The sequence below is a fragment of the Sminthopsis crassicaudata genome, chromosome 2 (genome assembly GCF_048593235.1).
Source record: "Sminthopsis crassicaudata isolate SCR6 chromosome 2, ASM4859323v1, whole genome shotgun sequence".
Classification (NCBI taxonomy): domain Eukaryota; kingdom Metazoa; phylum Chordata; class Mammalia; order Dasyuromorphia; family Dasyuridae; genus Sminthopsis; species Sminthopsis crassicaudata.
This window is the reverse complement of record NC_133618.1, coordinates 177,337,008-177,358,411: the sequence shown is the minus strand read 5'-3', so window position 1 is coordinate 177,358,411 and position 21,404 is coordinate 177,337,008. Positions and strand designations below refer to the sequence as shown.

Here is a 21,404-nt window from a genome sequence, read left to right as displayed (position 1 = left end):
CTGGAAGTTCAAGTTCATCCTCAAACACTTACTAGTTGTGTGAGCCTGTGCAAAATGTTTAGCCTTTGTCAGCCTCAGTTTTTTCAATTATAAAATGGAGATAATAATAGTATCTACTTCCCAGGGATCTTATGACAATTAAATGGCACAATATTTGTAAAGCATTAGGCTATAGTCTAGAATATATTAGGCATTTCCTCTGGAAATAAATGAGAGAGAATAATCATAAAACAATATCATTTTTAGAGGCAGCTAGGTGATACAGAAGATAGACACTGGGCTTGGACTCAGGAAGACCTGAGTTCAAATGTGACTTACATACTTAGTATCTGTGTGAAGTGGTCAAATCGCTTTCTGCCTCAGTTTCCTGAACTGTAAAATGGGTATAGTAATAGTACTTACCTTATCAGGATTGTTATAAAGATTAAATGAGATATGTGTAAAGCACTTAGCACATGATAATTTAATTTATGTTTTTTTTCCCTGCTCACCTCCAACCTACTTACTAATTTCTATTTCTCAAGTCATTATCAAGAATCATGTTCTAACTTCACTATTTGGAGCCAGTTAACTTTGTCCCAGGGCAGAAGTTCAAACTAGGCTTTGGAGACAGGGGAGAACTGTTGAGGTCAGGGAGAAAGGGAGGTAGAGAATAGTAGGGAGATACATAGAGCTGAAGTAATCCCTCTGATGTGCTATTTCTCCATCAGTGTCAGTGGGTCCAAACTCAACCTCAGACTAAACTTGCAAGCAGAAACATGCCAGAATTGGTGACAGAGCTTTAGAATTAACAATGGAAGTCAACAAGTACATCAGCTCTTCCACTAGGCAGAAGACAAATGCTCTTGGCAGACAAGTGCTGTTGGTGTAGATTGCATAGGTACACCCACTTATATTTAATGATTATCTGATTATTACTAGGTTTCCAGGGCATGAATGAATCCTGAACTGGATAGTTTTTGAATAGCTTTTATAACTGATTACTGAGCAATGGGTGAGAATCAAGGAAGGGACAAATAATTACTGAATTATTTTGTCTTAATGGTTGAAGGAAATTAACTACTGAGTGATCCCATCCATTGTTTGGCATTAGACCAGCAATAAACAGTCTACTCAAGTGCAGAGACTCAATGAAATTCAACCTATGAACCCTCTTCTTACAATAATGTATTTAAATACATACCATCATCAAGGAAACCAGTTATATTGAAATATAGTTATGATGATAATTTAAAATTTTTAATTTTAAATTTAAAAGTTCATGGACTCTTGATTAAGGATCCCTCTAAATACAAGCAAAGGGAATTTGTACCTTACAGGAAGTACAAGAAGGACAGTAGAAGGGTGTTACCAAAATGATCCACTGGAATGATCTGTATCACAAAACTAGATATTATAATGCAAATCAATGTTCAAAATAACATGCTGGAGATGCTTCAAGATCCTACAGTGTTATCTAAAAGCTATAGCTTGTAAACACAGGCCCCAGCAGGGGGAAGGAGGATTATGGCATGATCCCAAAGGGTTTGTGATCAATCAACAGGACAGTGAGAAAATGAGTCACTTCTCATCCATCCCACAACAGTCAAACTCATAACACTGGTGTAGAATATAAACTAATTTGTAAAATATTATTTAGATAATTGAGGCATACAGAGGGTAAATAACTTACACATGGTCAAATAGTAAATGTCTGAGTGATTTCAATTCAGATCTTCTTGACTCTAAGCCTAGTATTCTATTCAATGTGCTACCAGCTGCTTTTGTTCCTCCAAAACACAACTAAAATAGTCAAACATGAATAGGAAACTAAGATATGACACTACCCATTAAGCAAATCATATGAAGCAGGAATAGATTATACTGAGATTTTCCTCCTGCATTTAAATCAAAGACAATTCCCTTTTATTTCTTTTCGCATTGTGTTTGGTGAATATCTAGATATAGGAAAACATCACTTTCAAAACAGTTATGGAAACTGTTATGGCCCATTTTTTGATTAATATATTATGTATCTTTCAAAAAAAAAGAATATATATTTTTTAAAAGAAATTCACCTCTTTGGCTATCTATATTAATCAGAATAAATGAATAGTTAATTGTGAATAAATAATTATTAGAAGTTTGTCTGATGCTTTAGGAATTTTAAAAAATGAAGCATCACTCACTAAAATATTATTATGATGATTATATTAATATTTTAATGAGAGAAAAACAATTTTATACCACTAACACATAAAAATAAAAATACTAAATAATATCCCTTCATGTAAACATTTTCATATTTTTATAAGATGCTAAGATACCTAATGGGCTAATATAGCAGTACATATATATATATATATATATATATATATAATTTATAAATATATACATATATGGGGAGGTTAATTGTTTTTATTTCACGGAATGCTTCATCAAAAAAATTTGGAGACCACTGATCTAAAGCATTGATGAGATTTTAAGTAATGCTCAATATCATTTTCAGAGGGCAGGAATAGGAACAGCGAATAGTAGTTATGGAGAAGAAGATTTTGTCTTTATATAATGACATATACTGGAGTCAATGCTTTAGAAAGTAGTGAATTTTCTATCACTGGAAGTCTTCAGGTGGAAGCTAACTAACCACTTATTGGGAATATTAATAAGTGATTTTCTTTAGGTATGAGTTAAATTAGGTTTTTTTGAGATCTCTGCCTGCTCTAAGATTCTGCTTTTGTGAGACTATAAAGTTAGTAATATCACAAGTAATCTTGTCACTAAGCCACAATATTTTCCTTTTTTATTCATTCCCCTACAAAAACAAACCAAAATGCTTTTAAAAGAAAGCAATCTTATTATATAGTCTCTATAACAAAAGACCCTTTTTAATTTCCTTTCCTCTCCATATTTTGATCTCAAATTCTTTTTTCCTTAAAGTATACTTAGCACAGCGTATGATACATAGTATACACTATATAAATGCTTAATCCCTTCTCTTTCTCTTCCTGTTCTCTTCCCCCTTACCCTTGTGGTCTGTGAAGAGTAAGTTCAACATTCCCAACAACTGTATGTTAAATAATACAGCCCAGTGTCTGGTACATAAATGTTTAAAATGCTTTTACTTGACTTAGAGCTGAATGAGACCTTAGTAATCTTAGACTTCAATTGCTTTATTTTTTCATATAAGAAAATTGATTCTCAGTGTGCTTAAATCTATAATATAGCAGAATAATTTGTCAAAATAATAACCTTTTCCAGAAAAGAATAAATCCCCATATTATTAAAGTAGATATATGTAATAGCATATAGAAATGTTTCTATAAAAATATTGAAATTCAGTTTTAGTATTATAAAATTACCCCCATTATTACCCATGATCTATATAATAAAGATATTACATTTCATAGGGGTGTTGTTCAAGAAGCAGAGCACATGTTATGCTCAAAGTAAGAGGAGGAAGAGAAGAAATAAAAGAAGGAAGGAAAGAAGGAGGGAAGGAAGGAAAGGGAAAGGGAGAAGGAAAGAAGGGTGTGGTGGAAAGAACATTGGATTTGGAGATGAAAGATCTTGGTATGAATTCCAGAATCCATATTAGATGTGTGATCCTGGTAAACCATTTAATTTCTCCAATCTTTATTAGCCTCATTTTATAGAGGAGGAAATTTTTTGCTATCCTCATATAATCAAATTATATGGAGTAATATCTTCTTGTTTTGAATGTTACAATACTTTGCACATAGAAAGTGTTTCATATATGCTTTATTTACCCATGTTGTTGGTGAAAATAAATTTACATAATGCTTTGTATGAGGCCCAATTAAATCAGATCATCTCAAGATTGGCAGGAGAACAAGTTGACCCCTAAATGGAATTAATCTGCCAGAATTTCTATTAGGAGTTGTCTTCACCACTGATGATAATGGGACTTTTGCATTGGGAATCTCATTTCCCAGAGGGAAATGTTAGGTTGGGGAAATGATGATTAATAAAATGAAGCTGGGACCAAATGGAAAACATAGAGAAGAAAATCATGCTGAACACAACACAGTTTTGAAATCATCAGAAAAACTTTTTTCGAGATATCTAAAAAAGGGAGAAATTGCAAAGTTTTTTGAAAAAATAATAAATTATTTTATTCACCCACAAAGGGCGAAACATCCTATTAACTATCTATTCATATGCCTACTTTCTCATCTCTATTAAAATTTTATGAATGACCTATACACACACACACACACACACTAAAGATATTCTTGATGAAAATATGGGATAATAGGAAGGCTTTTACAAATAATTGTTAACAATAGAACACATCTTCATAGTCACACAGTTGTCTGATGCCCTTGTGCTTATTGATTATTAAAAGAACATTTGAATTAGAAGAGGAATTTGTGGACTAAAAGACTATCCTTTAATTAGGTCCCTGCTCCCACGGAATTGACATTCTAACAGAAAGGATTTATTTAAGGAGATTTGCATAATATAAAAGAATTTTGTTTGTTGGTCTCCTGGCCCAACATACACATATACATGTACACACACACCCACACACATACACACACACACAGCTAATTGGGAGCTTAGAGACCAGTTTCTTCTGATCCAAACTACCTTTACTTTAGTTTGATTTTTGTCTTTTTGCTTAATAGACCCTCATCTTTACATCTGCTCAAACAAAAATTGCAAATCATTCACTGAAGCTACAAACAGTTGTTTGCTATTGAGAACATCTGAATACAAGAAAAATAGCTGACCAAATTCCAGAAATATCTGGATAGAATCTACCCAACTGTCTCCTGAAAATCCAAGTTATGTCTTCAGAACAAAGTGTTAGTTAAGGGGAGGAAAAGTGCCATGTTATGGCTAATGGTCACAGTAGGGAAGAAAAACAGCAAAAAAATTTTTTAAACATTACTTCATTTTTTTTTCTAGTCATTTTTGGAAGATTTTTAAGCTTTAACTTTTTCTTCTTCCCTCCTTTAACTTTTCCTTCCCCTAGAGAGCAAGCAATCAGAAATATGTTATATACATACAATCATGTTAAACATATTTCCATATTAGTTATAAACAACTGTAAATTAATTGTGAATTAGGTTTCCCACCAAGGAGTCAGGTTGACATTGAAACAGACATTCTGGTATTCAAACAGTAGATTAAAAGGCTTTGTTATTGTTTATTATTTAGTATTGGTCTGTCTATGTTTTACAAAGGTCATTGATTACAATTGGCTTTGGGACTAAAATTACAAACATAAATGTTATTCATACATTCACTTATAATTTTTTTAAAGTAGAGGGTCAACTATTCCAGCCTTTTAATTTCACATATGTTGGAACTGAGGTTCAGAGAGAGATTATACAGATGTTATACAGATGCTACTTTCCATCATTGATATCTAAAGAGAAAACACAAATATTCTTCAGTAGGGGCAATTCCCTATACTAATGAAATCATAGCTGTAGTCTTTATTACTATTTTGAAATAAAGTATATGTATGTATATATGTATATAAATATAGGTTGTATATGTACATATGTATATGTGCCTATACATACATATATATATACCTGCACATATATACATGTGCATGTATCTATAGATATTTTTACATTTGCACATGTTCCTATAAATAGCTATTTTGAAATAAAAGGTATTAGACATAGATAGAAATATATATTTATATACACATATCTATCAATATTTACTTAAATGTATAAGGATAAATCTGACTTCAGACATTTACAAGCTATGTAACCTTGGGCAAGTCAATTAACTCTGTTTGCTGGAAAAAAGAATGGCAAATGATGCCAGTATCTTTGCCAAGAAAAACCTAAATGGGATCACAAAGAGTTGAGCATGACTGAAACAACTCAACAACAATAACATAAGGACTGGAGCTGCAATTTCATTAATGTAGGGAACTTACATATGAGGAATCTTCCTCTACTAATGCATATTTGTGTTTTCTCTTTGAATGTCTTATGTCAATTCACATTCAAACTTAATGAATGATTAAATGCATGTGTAACACTGATTATATTTTATGCACATAAACACACACACATACAGGTACACATTATACTGACCTATGATTTTCTTAATGTAGAGAACTACTCTTGAGAAAATTCCCTCCACTAAATGCATCAAAAAACAATTATTGAGCTACTACGAACCAGTTACTATGCTAAATACTGGGGCACAAAATCAATTTTGCCCTTAAGTTTGAATTGCCATGATTCTGACTTTTCCTTCAAAAACCTTATTGTTGCTTTTCCATGATTACTAGTAAATATTAGCCTGAGAATAGAAGCCCCTGACTTTGGTAGATTCAATGTGAGTTCCTACAGATACAGATTTGCACCAAAACAAAATGTCAAAGGATGAGAAAGGGCAGCATCACTGTACAAAGTTCCTGGCCAAGTTTCTGTTAGGTTTGGAAGTTCATTCCCTTGCCTCCAGGTGAACAATACCATCTCTATGTACCAATATATAAACACCAGCTGTTCCAAATTTTCTGATTTCTGTAGTCAGTACCCCTGGAGAAGACAGCACTCAGATTAGATCACTCTCAATTCTCTTTGTAGTCTTGGATAAGTCATTGAACTCAGTGTGAGAATCCTCTGCCTGGGACAGTTTGGGGCCCAGAGTCATAATTCAATTATCTTAGGGACTTTTATTTACTACAATGTGAAGACAGATTATAAAATAGGCTAGGCTCCTTCTTCAGATAACAGAGTATTGTTACATGTAGACAAAAACCAAATGACTGAGTCTACTAAGTACATCCTTTGACCTCCATGGAATTTTGCCAAGCTCTATTTTAGGTTTAGGACAGAAGTTAGGTGTGCACTAAATAGATCATTAGGCCAGGAATCCAGAAAAATTGTGTTCATGTATAGTCCTAGACTTATAAGCTATGTGTTCCTGGGCATGTCACTTAAATCTCTGTCTCCCTCAGTTTTCTCTATGTAAAATGGGATAATAATGACACTAATCTCCCAGGATTGTGGTCAAGATATCAGAGGATGTACTTAGTAGACTTTTGTAAAACATTCATAGTAGGCTCTTAAATGCTTATTACATTGTTTCCCTTTCCTTTCCCCTTTCCTTTCCCTTTCTCTTTCTCCTTTCCTTTCCCCTTTCCTTTCCTCTTTCCTTTCCTCTTTCCTTTCCCCTTTCCTTTCCCCTTTCCTTTCCCCTTTCCTTTCCCCTTTCCTTTCCTCTTTCCTTTCCCCTTTCCTTTCTCCTTTCCTTTCTCCTTTCCTTTCCTTTCCTTCCTATTACTCATGTTTGGAATCAAAGATGTTTGGAGTCTACTCACCCTAGACTAAATCATTGAATACCAATTATTTCAATATAAATCTCCCAATTCTTCCCAGGCTACATGGAATTTGCCTACAAAGATCTGACCAGGTCTAGTTGCCTGGAGTTATCGGAAACAGAAGCAATATTGAGACCTGGTCAAGGCAATATAGTGGTCACACACTCACTCTTCAATCTCCTTTGTTTGTTAGATGGATTTGATCTACAAATTAATAATAAAATTAATAAACCCCTTAGATCAACTAAGTATGCAGCTCTGTTTTTGTCCTTTGAAATATAGAACCAAACTTGAATTGACGTAATGTGAATGCTGCCCACTGTAATGCTAGCCCTCTTAATATCAGGACTGGTCAAACCCACAGAGAGAAGGCAGCCAAAGGGACACCTCCCTTTGCTTGCATCTGAGGCAAGGTTGGCCTGCCAGGGAAATATGATTGGGCCAGCATCACCAACAGCAAGGCCACTGTGATGTTGCTATAATACATAAGGCACATTAGGGTGAATACTTATAAGTAAAATCAGCCTGGGCAGGAACACAGAGAAAACCTCAGAAGCCTTGCTTGCTTCCTCTAGACTGAGGTTCCCAACCACAGTGCTACTTTAAGTTCCCACAGCTGCAGCTGGAGAAATACAAATCGTAAGCATAACATGAATAACTGGCATCCTGTGTCAAACCTACATTTCCTTTCCACAATGCTCTGCTTGCTTGTCTTTTCCCTTTAGGGTCAGTCCTTGATTTCTCTGATTCAGTCATCCTACCAAGACTCACTAGGGAACATTATCTGGGAAATATGGAGCAAGCACTCATAAGCTTGCAAAGGGCATTCATGCCCAAGGGACTTAAATAATTATCCAAAGGTCATCACAAAAAAGTGACATGAAATTCCTTCTCTATTGCTCCTGCTCCATCAGTATGACTTTAGTAGAAGAGCTTTTGATTTGTAAATCTTAAACAAAGAGCTCTATCATCACTTTCTTGGATAATTATCTGCTTTGGCTCTCCCAGGGAGTTAAAGAAATAGGTATTTCAACTCCAAAGTTCTCCCAGCAAACTCTGTCCCACTTTTGCTGACATTCATAGCTTTTCCTCCTGCCCTAGAGTCCCTGTCCCTCAGAGAGTCTACTTTTATATGTCCTACAGTACAAATATGTCAAACATGTGAAAGGGATCTTAAAATAGAAATTCTGTACAACTCTACAATTTATCAGAATTTAACTTAAGTTTGTGTCAGGCTGATTATTAAAATAAAATTTGAAGTTTATTATAAACTTAATAAACATTATCAAACACAACCATTTCAATATTATCAAGAAGACAGAAAAGCACTTATATATAAAACTATGAACTTCTCTTATCTATGGTTTCTTTTTAAGTATATATAAATTTTAACATGGAAATAACAACACTGCTCTACTTGTGTGTCACTTTCTGAATTTCCATCTTTCTTCTGCATGATGTTTTAAATGTTTTACTGATGTTCTTCTCTTTCCTTCCTTCCTTCCTTCCTTCCTTCCTTCCTTTCCTTCCTTCCTTCCTTCCTTCCTTCCTTCCTTCCTTCCTTCCTTCCTTCCTTCCTTCCTTCCTTCCTTCTTTCCTTTCTTTCCTTCCTTCCTTCCTTCCTTCCTTCCTTCTTTCTTTCCTTTCTTTCTTTCTTTCTTTCTTTCTTTCTTTCTTTCTTTCTTTCTTTCTTTCTTTCTTTCTTCTTTCTTTCTTTCTTTTCTTTCTTTCTTCTCTTTCTTTCTTCTTTCTTTCTTTCTTTCTTTCTTTCTTCTTCTTTCTTTCTTTCTTTCTTTCTTCTTCCTTCCTTCCTTCCTTCCTTCCTTCCCTTCTTCTTCCTTTCTTCCTTCCTTCCTTCCTTCCTTCCTTCCTTCCTTCCTTCCTTCCTTCCTTCCTTCCTTCCTTCCTTCCTTCCTTCCTTCCTTCCTTCCTTCCTTTCTTTCTTTTCTTTTTCTTTCTTTCTTTTTCTTTCTTTCTTTTTCTTTCTTTCTTTCTTTCTTTCTTTCTTTCCTTTCTTTCTTTCTTTCTTTCTTTCTTTCTTTCTTTCTTTCTTTCTTTCTTTCTTTCTTTCTTCTTTCTTTCTTTTCTTTCTTTCTTTCTTCTTCTTTCTTTCTTTCTTTCTTTTCTTTCTTTCTTTCTTTCTTTCTTTCTTTCTTTCTTTCTTCTTCCATCATTACTTCCCTCTCCATTCAAGTTTAAGAATTAAATCAGCACATTGGCAGTCTGAAAATGTGTCTCATTCTGTACTTCTCTATTGCTCATCTGTCATATGATGGGAAATAGTTGTTTCATCATCAACCTTCTGAGTTAGGATTAATCTCTCCAGGCTTAAAAGCAGCCTACTTACTGTTTTTTTCATATTTGTTACATTTCTATCTTCTGGATTCTTCTCTGACCCCTCTCCCCAACCCTTGGGCTCACTGGCCTTTCTTGCTATTTTGTTTCTATGCTAGACTTAAGCCCAGGTTCCTGGGACCCTGGAAAAAGAAAATCTTGGATTCCATCTTCTTAAATCTCAGCTCAAACCATTCACAACCATTTGAATCTGAGACTTAATTGATAATGGGAAGACTTAAACCACTGAAGTGCCCTGCCTAGTCTTGCTTCTTTCCTAAGTACTTAATACTATACTCAAGTATCATGAGCTGACCTTCTATTTTCCATCAGCATATTGGAGTCTTCTGTTTTTCTAAAGCTTTTCTTTGGATCACATAATTTCAGAATTGGATGAGAACTTATAGGCATCTTATCTAGTCAATACTTAAACAAGAATTTCCTTTACAGCATATTTGTCAAGCAAGATCCTACTTTATTCTCCAAGATTTCTAATGAATAAGAGAAGCTTTTCCCTCCCAAGGAAGGAATTCTGTTTTACTTTTGCATGTCCCTAATTAATATAAAGGTAGGAGTGTGTGTGTGTGTGTGTGTGTGTGTGTGTGTGTGTGTGTGTGTGTGTGTGTGTGAAGAAAATCAAAATTGGTTTCTCCATGATTTCCACACTGTTCCTAGTTAGTTTCCCAGTAATATCAAAAACAAGCCTAGTCCTTCTGTATTATAGCCTTCCAAATATTTGAAAATGGTCATTAAATCCCAATTGTCTCTTATACAACATAAACCTGATCTATTTCATTTAATTAATCTTTTTTATGATATTGTATTAGGACCCTCCTCGGAAGACTTCCCTATATTGCAATGTTCTTCCTAAAATGTATTTTTCCTAAAGTTTCCACCTCCCTAGGTGGTTTTTGGTCTGTTCTCAATTCCCCTAAGAGCTTTCTTTCACAATGACTTTAATCAAGGGCCCCCTTCATCACAGTCTTTCTCCCCTTTTATAAGTGAGGACTGAAGTATAAACAACGATTAAAACCACTAGGACAAATTCAGTGGGGATTGTGGTAGTGGTGATGGTGGTGTCTAAAATATGTTCATCCTTCCTTTGTGTAGCTGAAGGTGAGATTAGATATAAAAGTCATGTCAGTAAAGGAGCTAGTTCCTCAACTAGACAGGTAACCTCCCAATTAACCTTGGTTTTCTCACATAAAATAGGAAAAATAATACCTACTCTTAGTTAAGAAAATAAAATGAGATGACATAGGAGGAAGTGATTTTTAAAAATGCTATTCAAATAAAAAGTTATTAACAAGATTTCTGAGTCTACTGGACCTATTTCCCCAAAAGTTAGAAACATTCCCTTTTGAAAATTAAACTTGTTTTTCCAGCATACATGATTTTATGGTTGACCTGGACATTCCCAAAGGTTCCTTAACCTAAGTGCTGCTTTCACCAATATCACACTTTTCTACTGAAATGAGAAATGAACTCAACACATAGTTCTGATTTGTGTCAAGTTTTTACAGGAGTGAAAAATAATCTTTAAGCAAAATTTCTTTTTGTTTAAATCCCTAGAATCAGTCATACTGGGGTTAGCTGTGGAAATTTTCAAGGTTCAATCAGAAAGTCAGCAACATATGGAGAAAGAACTCTGGGATGGGAAGTTGTGCTATCTGGATTCTAAATCAGGCTCAATAAATTCCTTTGCTATATGACTTTGGACTAGTTACTTCATAGAATCATGGAATTACAGAATCTCAGAAGTTGAAGTTACCTTAATCATCATCTAGAAATCATCATCTAGACCCCATATAATTCTATATTAGACAATGGCATAAATGAAGCATAGAACATAAATGATGATAAATTATGAGGAATAGAGGTTTCATCTGCCTATGGAATGGATGATAGATAAATGCTTTAACTTTTGAAAAAAATATAAACAATATGAAAAACTAAATCCCCACTAGGGGAGAATAGCCCTATAATAATCATATAACTAGAGGTGAAATGTATTTGAAGGTATAATCCAAATGCTTCTTTATACTAGACATTTTTTACTTATTGGCAATTTGATCAAAATTGGCCAAGACTTGCTATTGTTACTGTATGTAAATATTCTAGGTATAATGATATTTGTTAAAATAGGAATTCCTATTCAATTTGTTTGGGTTTAGAGGAAGTGGAGTATGGAGTTTTGTTTGTGTTTTCCTATTTAAACAACACCTAATCAGAGATACACTGGAATATTCTTGGAACATTACCTTGGGGTCTCATACCATAGATGGTACTCATATGAAAAGGTACCGCATCATAAGATTGTCCTTGTGGCTCTTATAACAGTAAATCATTTAATCTAGGTTTAAAGTGGAGTCATATCCATTTGAGTGTATCCAAGACATATGAATACTGTTTTCAGACATAATCTCATAGAGAGCAAAGATAAGGGACCATGTTTAAGTAATTAAGTATGCATAGTCCTTAGGCTATTCCAAACATTCAAGAAAAATTTTTTGAGAAGAATACTATATTAGTTGCTACACATGTCAGCCTAGCTAATAGTAGCATTTAATACAAAGTGTTAAATATTGTCGTTATAACACTATACATATTGGCAAAATCAATAAGGAAAGAATCATATTTCCCCTAGTTCAATCTTAGGGCTTTTTCTTCATTCTGTTACTTAAAGCATTTTTGGTCACTAGAAGGAAGATCAGCTTTCAGAGATGTCGCTAAAGAAGGCACAAGTCTGCTATATTAAAATGCCATTAGGCAAAAAACTCCATGAATTCAGAGACTAACATTATCCTTCTATGCATTTAATCATAACTTAGCACAGTGAATATTAGAAGGTCAATAAATATTTGTGGACTGACAATAACCCACAATATTTCAACTTTCGTGAGAGCACAGTGAAAGAAAAGCACTCAGTCATTAAGGGACGGCAGCATTTTTTGAAGACTACCGTGAATCTTTAAACAAATAGATATTTGTTCTGAGAAAGCTTGCTTGAAATAAACAGATTGTATTGATTCTATTGATATAACCTGCTGAATGTGTCACTAATAGTAATCAAAAAAATTGTCTTTTAAACTCTATCTCCACTGCACAACACAGGGTATGATAGCTACGCAAGGGCGAAATCATGTTCACAAATATAGTATTGCAGAGAGCTTGAGCCAAAACTCCCTAGGAAGCAAGATTCCAATCAAAAGATCTCCCCCATGACCTTAACTGTAGTGCTCATTTTAAAAGAGTTATTATTGTTTTTTATTTCTTAAATTCCCAAAGTGCACCAGACACCATAAATATTAGTGACAAGAGGGTCCTGAGAATGGACATAACCAGCATGAAGGCAGTAAAATTGTTATGCCTCTATTTTACTAGAAAATCAAAGCCTTTGGAAGGAAATTAGAAGTATGCTGAAAAGGAAAAGTTCCCCTGGAAGAAGTGTTATAACTGGGCCCTGGCTTCATTTTATTTTATTTTTAAAAATACTTATTTATTTAAAACTCTTACAAACTAGAAAAAGGAAAAAAAAAACCACATTGCCATGTGCATATCAAAACATGAGAGGATTGAACATACGACAGAATAAATTTCCATTTCAAGAAAGTCTATATAATAAACACTATTCATTATGATAAGATCTGTCCATCTTTGCTTCCTTGTAGGTTTTTTTTTTCTTCTTTGTTGTGTACTTTTTACTTTATTCTTTCCCCCCCCCCTCCTTCCTTCATCTTCCTCAAGAAGACTACAATTAAGGAGGATATATACACATACAAATACATAGATATCTATATGAATATACATATTATATATATACATATATATATACATTTGTACACATCTATGTAAGGCCATACTATGCTTGTTTGCCCTCTGCTTCTCTGAAAGTGGATCACATCATCCTTCGTAAGTCCAACCAATTCTTGGAACATTTTTCTAAGTTCACCAACTCATCATTTTCTACAGTAAAGCACTATTCCAACCTTAACTGTCTATTTTAAATAATCTAAAACAATATTGATTAATATGGATGACAGTGTAATTTCTCTATTTTTCTCTTTAGATTAAATTTATTTTAGCTTTAACTATGTCTCAAATTAGTGATTACTACCCCTGCATTTAAAAAAATAATACATTCTACTCCTGTCCATGATCATTATATTTATATGTATCTTTCATTTCTTCTTCCTCCTGAGTCCTCTACTTTACTTCTACCTACTTGTGATTGCTTAATCTACTACCCTCTCCAAGGATCCCTCTATTATCCTCTCCCCTTTTTCTCCCTTTCCCTACCTCTTTATTCCATCCCTATGAATCTAGACATCTTATTTCATTTCCATTAATCTCCACCCCCTTCTATACCCTTCTTATCTTATTCCCTTCTTCTCTTTATAAATTTAAAATTTTTATATCCTTCTAGATGTATATGTATTATTCCTTTTTTAATTCATTCTACATGAGACTAGGGTTCCAAAACTACCAATAGTCCTACTCCATCTAATCCCTGTGGATCAGTTCCTTTTCTCACACCTCCATCTGTATATCATAATTACTCTTTTAATTTTTTCCTATTTGGCTTGCTTTTTAGAATTACATCATATTCAGCTCTACCCAATCTTTCTTTTAATTATCCAATTACTAATGCTAATATATATGGATTATATTTCCACATATAAAACATAAACATTTTATCTTTATTGAGTCCTTATATTTCTCTTGGATCTTATATATCAAATTTCCTACTAAGTACAGATCTTCTTGTAACAAAATCCTGAAAGTCTAGAAGTTCATTGAATATCCTTTTTTTTTTGACAAAGATTATGCTTAAATTTGCTGGGTACCTGACTCTATTTTAAAATAATCACTGGATCCATGGGACTTGGTAGAGAAACTTCCCTTTCCCCGAAATACACCTACAGATAAATTTTAAAAATAAGATACAGTCTTTTTTGAGATACAAGGTTTCATCTGGACAGAGCTGGCATACCCAGCATGCAAGCTTTTGATTTTGTATATTTTTAATGCCATTACTTTGCTGCTGCCCTGTCTGTATCATATATACCTAGTTATTTACATGTTGCTTTCTCATTATAAAGTGAGTTCCTTAAGTGCAATGATTGTTTTTGTTTTACTTTTATAATCTTCATTATTTAGTTCAGTAATTGGGTCAGTAAGGATTTAATAAATGCTTGTTAATGGTCTGACATGTTGTCTCTCCTAGATCGTGTGGGTAAGCTCTTGGAAGTCAGGTTTTTGAGTTTTTAAAAAAATAATTAGTACTTACTAAAGTATTTGGCACATAGTATATAATACATAAATGCTTGGGTTTTTATTTCTCCTTTTAATAGTCATTTTTTTCAATCAGATGAAAATATAAAGATAATTTTCAGCATTCATTTTTTGAAAGATTTTATGTTCCAATTTTTTCTCCCTCACTCCTTTCCCTCTCCCTTCTTTGAGATGGTAATATGTGTGTGTGTGTATGTGTGTGTATGTATGTGTGTGTGTTTATATTCATGTAAAATATATTGAATTTTAAAATGCCTGCTGATTGGGTTGACAGAAATCCCTATTTGCTCATTGGGCTAATTTAAGTCCCCTGTATGAGGTGTATATGTTCTGTACTTTTGTAATCTCATCTAAACCCTGTCTTCTTTCTGTAAATTATTCTTCTAATACTGTGAAATTACTTAGCAATCACTATGGTTGCTCAGAACAAAATGATATATTAGAATATTAGGTCAAAGGGATGTTGGGCCAAAAAAGTAACATCTATTGTAATAATATTGGAAAGTCAGGGCTCCCAAGAGGTAAAAAACAAAACAAAACAAAAAAAACCCCTCAATTCACTAATTCAGGAGTCTTAATCTCCCTCCATCCCTGATAAGTCTTGAATCAAGACCTAACAGTCAATCCTTGAGTGAAATGGGATAACAAATATAGAAAAATATTTCGACGTCCAGAGTTGAAGGGATCAACTTTTCTTCCCCCAACAATGTGCCTTTTTATGAATTACACCAGAACTTTGATTTATTGTTTTATCCATGCAATCCTCTGACAACCCTAGAATTTGTGATCAATTTTCTATACTTTCCCATTCAGCAAAGCAAGAGATAGAGATGAACTTGATCTCTTCTGATGTTTTCTATTTGAAGGAATATACTTTTAGATCAGCAGATAATTATAACAATCTAAATTTTTATAAACTATAGTGATATACATGCTGAACAGATCGACACACATCTTAGATTGACAACTAAAAAAGAAAAAAAATTCTTTCCCTCTTTTTAATTTTTAGAGTTGAACCTTTCACATAATGCTACCTAATTAATAGTAATTGAGATTTAATTCTTTTGATCCTTTACATATAGCATTTTAAAAATCTTTTGTTTTGAAAAATATAATTTTTTCTTGTTTATATACTATGGAACACAAGTGGTAGAAGAGGAAAGCATCTTAAGATTACATGTGTTATGATTGAGGCAAAGACTTAAGGTGTCATTTGTAAAACTGCTAGGCATTCAATATTTGGATACAACTATATAATGTCAGGGAGAGAGAGGTTTCAATTTGATGAGTTACCCCTTAATCAACTTGAAGATTATAGGGGTGTTAGAAAGGGCATTGTGCTTAGAAAATAGATACTTCTCCATTTCTTGTTCTTGGCTTTTAAAACCACATCCCCTTTACTTCTGCATCATTCCGGCTCTCCTCTCAGTGCCAGGTGCCCCTTTGGCTTGGAGCAGCCTACTACCCTTGTGCCCTAGTCATCCTCCTATATCCTTCTGCAATGCTCTCATACTTCTATTGAGGATTTCCCCTAGAGACACCATTCTGTGGAGCGACTGAGAGTGGCCTGCCCTCATTATCCTTCTTTCCTTCTTCCTAAATTTCTCTGGATTTCAAAACCAAGTTATATACAATTGTTAGCAAAAGATAGTCTTAGAGGTAGGGAAGGGCCAAGCAGGAAAGGCCTTCTGAAGAAGATTGTATTACACTATTAATAATAGCTCACATTTCTATATTTTAGTTTACAAAATGCTTTCCTTAGTTCAGCTCCATGGGATAGGCAGAGAACATATTATTATCCTCATTTTACAAAAAAGGAAACTGAATCTTAGAAAGATTAAATGACTTGCCTATGGTTCCATGGCTACTAAGAGGCAAAGCTGATCCTCCAGGGCTCTTTCTACTTTACGTCAAAGTTGGGTCTCAGTTTGTGAGAAGGTCAAATTCCAAAGAATGAGAACTGAGATTTGAAAACTTTTTTTTTTTTTCAGAATTCAATAAATTGTGAATTTTGAAATAATCATTAAACTTTTACTTATGATATCTCCATAACCCTTTTTAGATATCACATAAGGCTTGTTTGGGATTTTTTAAAACACAAGGGTGGATTTTTAGGTTTAGTCCTGTGATTTCATCAGTATAGGTTAATTTCTGTTAGGAATCTCCCTCTACCAATCCAGATCAGTATATATATATTCTGTAATTTATAATCTCAAAGTCATAAAGCAATTTGCTCAGAGTCACACAGTCAATATGTGTGAGAGGCAGTATCAGAATTCAGTCCTTTCCTCCATTATAACATACTTTCTGCTGCTTCTCTTAAATAAGGAGTAATTGTTTATTACTGCCATATTTTTACTCATGGGTACCTTGCATTCAATAGTTGCCTAACATTGGGCTGCTGGTAAATGTTTAGATCTCCAGAAAAAAAAAAGTACACAGGACACAATTTTTAGTTTAATGTTCATTATTAATATTTTCTCCATTGTTCCCATAAGTCTAAACAATCCATAAAACAATAGCTTAAAAGTTCTAATTTGTAGCATTCGCTGATTTCTGAGGTATAAATACTCACACTGAAAATAGAACAAATTTGGAGCTGACTCCATCATAACCCTGGACCCAACCCTGTCTGAGCACTAGTACTACCTCACTCATCCTAAGAAAGGAATTGGTAGGGAGAAAGTTATCTAGCTGGGGATAGAAAGGAACTAAGAAGTTAAAGTCACAGAACACAGAGGCCTATGAACCCTAGTGAATTCTTACCAGTCATTGATACTTTAATAGGAATTAAAACAAGTTCTGATAAACACTAGATCTATTCATCGTGATGGCTTAATGAGATGCAGTACAGTGAGGAAAGGGGATCTTTGCTGATGAAAGAAGGCTTACTTTCATTCAGATGGATCATTAATAGGCCCAGGTAGAATGCCATGGTGAGAGCAAAAGGAAACACTAGAAAGGGTTACAAAAAAGGAGGTGGAGAAGTTCCAAAGGAAAACAATAACAATAATAATTAGCTTGAGATATCATTTTAAGGTTTGTAAAGCACTTAATGTTAAGTTATCACATTTGATTGCAACATAAGAAGACTATGCTATTTTTAAATTTGGTCAACATTTGATCCTGTTTTTGAAGAAGATGCTAGTGAATTAGGTAGGGGATCTGGTCAGGGAAGAATGGATAATGGAGGGAAGTCTTAGAAATTAAAGAAATGCATATGAAAGACCCATTTGAAATATAGTCCTATTTTTGAGTCTAGGAAAGAATAAGACCCAAAAAGTTGGGTCATTATCATCATCATACATAGCATCAAGTCACATTCATTCATAGAAATAATAGTACCTTGATTAGCAACAATAATATACATTTCATATTTCCATATTCCCTATCACTGTGACCTAAAGGTGAACAGGTCTTTGCCATCTGCCCTGATGATGTAGGGAATTACCATTGTGCCTTTCCATCTGCCCACAGATGTACCTTCCACATATTAGAATGTGGACTTCTTGAGAGTAGGGAAGACATATCTTGATTTTCTATTTTCATCTAGTTATAGATACAAAGCCTGGCATATAGTAAAGCTTAATACATTCTTCTTCATACATGCATTAGTTTTCTTGTGTTTCCTTTATTTGATTTTTCTAGCATGACTGCATTTCCAATTCCCTATTCTTATGAGTTTTCACAGTACATTTTCCAACTCTGCCTATATGTTTGCTGAACACAGATGGGAGAAATCAGCAGGAATCAACTGAGATTGAGAAAGGCATTGCATATCAGCTCAGAAAAATAACCTTTTCCCCTAAGATTCTGAAGTCAAGGGTTATCCCATTCTGAGCTCCAGAAATCACTGGGATTAGGTGGGATGACTGGAAATCATTGGAATCATGCAAGTTTTTCCATTATTCTTCCTTTATACTCATATTCATCACAGCAAATTTGAAGCAAACATATTTTCAGCTAATGTTCTAATTAGGGCCCAACTGCTGAAATCTCTGTAGGCTTTCACTTCTCAGTCAGGTTTTAGCTTCCTCAGTCTAACGTTATCACCTCAACCAGATGTTTGCTCTTTCAAGTATGCAATATGCTTCCTCCATGCCCCATATTATCTCAAAAGAAACTGTTTCACACAAGTCCTTACCCTTCATTGCCTAAATGTACAGTTTGACTTTGTGGCTGATAAATAGGATGTGAGTTGGGGGAGACTTCTAATTCCAGCCAGTGTCCTGACTCATCTTTCTAAAAGGTGAGTCACTTTGCTTCAGTTATAACTTTTGCTAATGGGGAGCTTTTTTACTGATAAAGGCCAGAGCCCTACACACCAACCTAACATCAGACTTCAGCTCTCACACAGAGAAGGTTCACCAACTTGTTCAAGCCTAGAATACTCTTGTTCCTCACTTTTTCTTCTTAGCTTCCCTGTTTTCCTTCAACAAAGTGCAAATCCAACCTTCTGCAAAAGACATTTCCTAGTCCTCCTGGTTGCTAGTGGTTTCTGTCTCAAATTATCTTCTATCTACTCAACAGATTTTGATGCATTTAATTATTGTCTCCTCCTTTAGAATATGTGCTCACTGGAGTTTTTTCCCTTTCTTTATAGCTTCAATGCCTAATCTAGTACCTGGCTAGGTTCTAAAGTTACCATGGACCAGTCTAAGTATTAAAGGAGTATTCCAAGGAGAGTCATTAAAAAAAAAAGTCTTGGGATCTTCCATGGTCTAGGATTATCCATTAATACCTTCTTTGGACATGAGACCTGAAATTCCCCCCAAATGAGAAACCCAACAACAAAATAATTTTCCAACAAATCAATCTTGGCGTATTTATAAAAAACTAAATAAAGAGAAGAAGAGAAAATGGCCAAATAGCAGTTGAGGTACTGAGGCAAAACACAATTTCAAAATATATGCTGTTTTTTCCTTCTCCTTTCTCCCCTATTGATCTTTCCTTTCATAGAAGAAATTCTGGCAGAAATATCTCCTAGTTCTTCATTCTTTAGATTTTTGTTCAGAGATGGAATAAATTTATTACTACTATTCTCCCTCAGATTTTAAAAATTACCTGAGATAAATTTAAAAACAATAAATCATGAAATGATCAAATTTAATTGCTAGAGAGTAATAGTTAGGATCAGAGAAAACAGCTTCATGTCCTGTCTCTGACACATACTGGTTGTACAACATTAGCCATATCATGTTATTTTTTATAGTGCCTTAGGCAACAGCTAAGATTATAAGTTATAGATAAGGTTACTTGTCTGTATCAATGGAAAGAATTTCCATACTGGAAATTCCCTATATTGATAAAATCACAGATCCAGATTTCCTCTCCCTAACACAAGCAACCAACCAAATAAACAAAATGAAAATCAATCAGCTAGTAATCTATTGAACACGATAGCTATTATCCATAACCATTATGTTTTCCCCAAATACTTATCTCACTTAAAAAACAGAGCAAATCATTAAAACCAATTCATGATGATAAACACAATTAATTAAACATTAGCCATAAAGCTGAAAATAATAATTTTTTAAAAAAAACTTAATTCTTTACCTTGTTAACACTTTAGAGCATAGTCCTTTAAATCCTTATGGTCACTCGTTTAGAGGAAGCCTTTATGGCTGAAATAGTCCTTGGTGGATATAATCGAATTTTAAAGAAATAGAATTCCATGAAAAAACGTGTCTCATCTCAGGCTGCCTTTTGGTTGCCTGGCTCACTGATGGCACCCTGTGATTAGAGTTATGCCCAGCTATATGCAAGGGACAAATTCAGGGCTGAAGTAGCTCGGGACCCTTCCAGTTGAATTTTTATGCTGAGCCTTCCAGGAACAAAAAGAGGTTTCATAAGTCACGTGGCTTGCAGTTAAAAGTACTTCTTAGTTTCAGAGAAGATTTAGTGAACTAAAACCCATCCAGCCCCTCTTCTCATGTGAATGAGGTAGAAATGCCAGATGTCATTTTTTTTTTTTTTTAGACTCATACAAGTTTGCATCATGATATCAAGTTTGCATCATCCTCCAGGGACTTCAATATAATGATGTGGTGTTTGATGGGATCACCTAGAACTAATTTCTTCTCAGGTACTAAAGGATCTTAGTGCAGAATTATTGAGATTGATTCTCTGTAGTTTGTTCTGATGGACTGTGCTTCATTTTGCGGCAAAACTCTATGTAGTAGTCAACCCAAATCAGAGAATAGTCAGCCTTTTTGACTCAGCTACTGAGAATCACTGAAAAAGTCCTTTTAGAAAGATAATAACTTTGAAGATATGGCAAGAGCAAAAGTACAAAAATTTCTCCCTATCCCAACACTTCAAGAATGATACTATGGTCTCTAAAGAGAACAGGTTCCGGCAAGTTTCTACCCATCAGTGATCCCATCCCAATGCAACTTGCTGTCTGATGAACTTTTTCTCAGCTGCTTTTGAGATGGTTCCCAAAGATTGCCTCTTATTCCACAACGTT

General features: G+C 34.2%; 1 protein-coding gene across 2 annotated transcripts in view; it reads right to left on the bottom strand.

The window, feature by feature from the left end:
• BLK (BLK proto-oncogene, Src family tyrosine kinase) overlaps nucleotides 1-20,807 on the bottom strand; it is a 73,560-nt gene extending 52,753 nt beyond the window's left edge. Inside the window, exon 1 of one of the 2 annotated variants that reach the window (XM_074287923.1) lies at nucleotides 20,492-20,807. The gene's annotated coding sequence lies outside the window, so the exon portion shown is untranslated. The remainder of the gene's footprint in view (nucleotides 1-20,491) is intronic. The other variant, XM_074287922.1, reaches the window with a different exon arrangement.
• Between the last annotated feature and the right edge of the window lie 597 nt (nucleotides 20,808-21,404).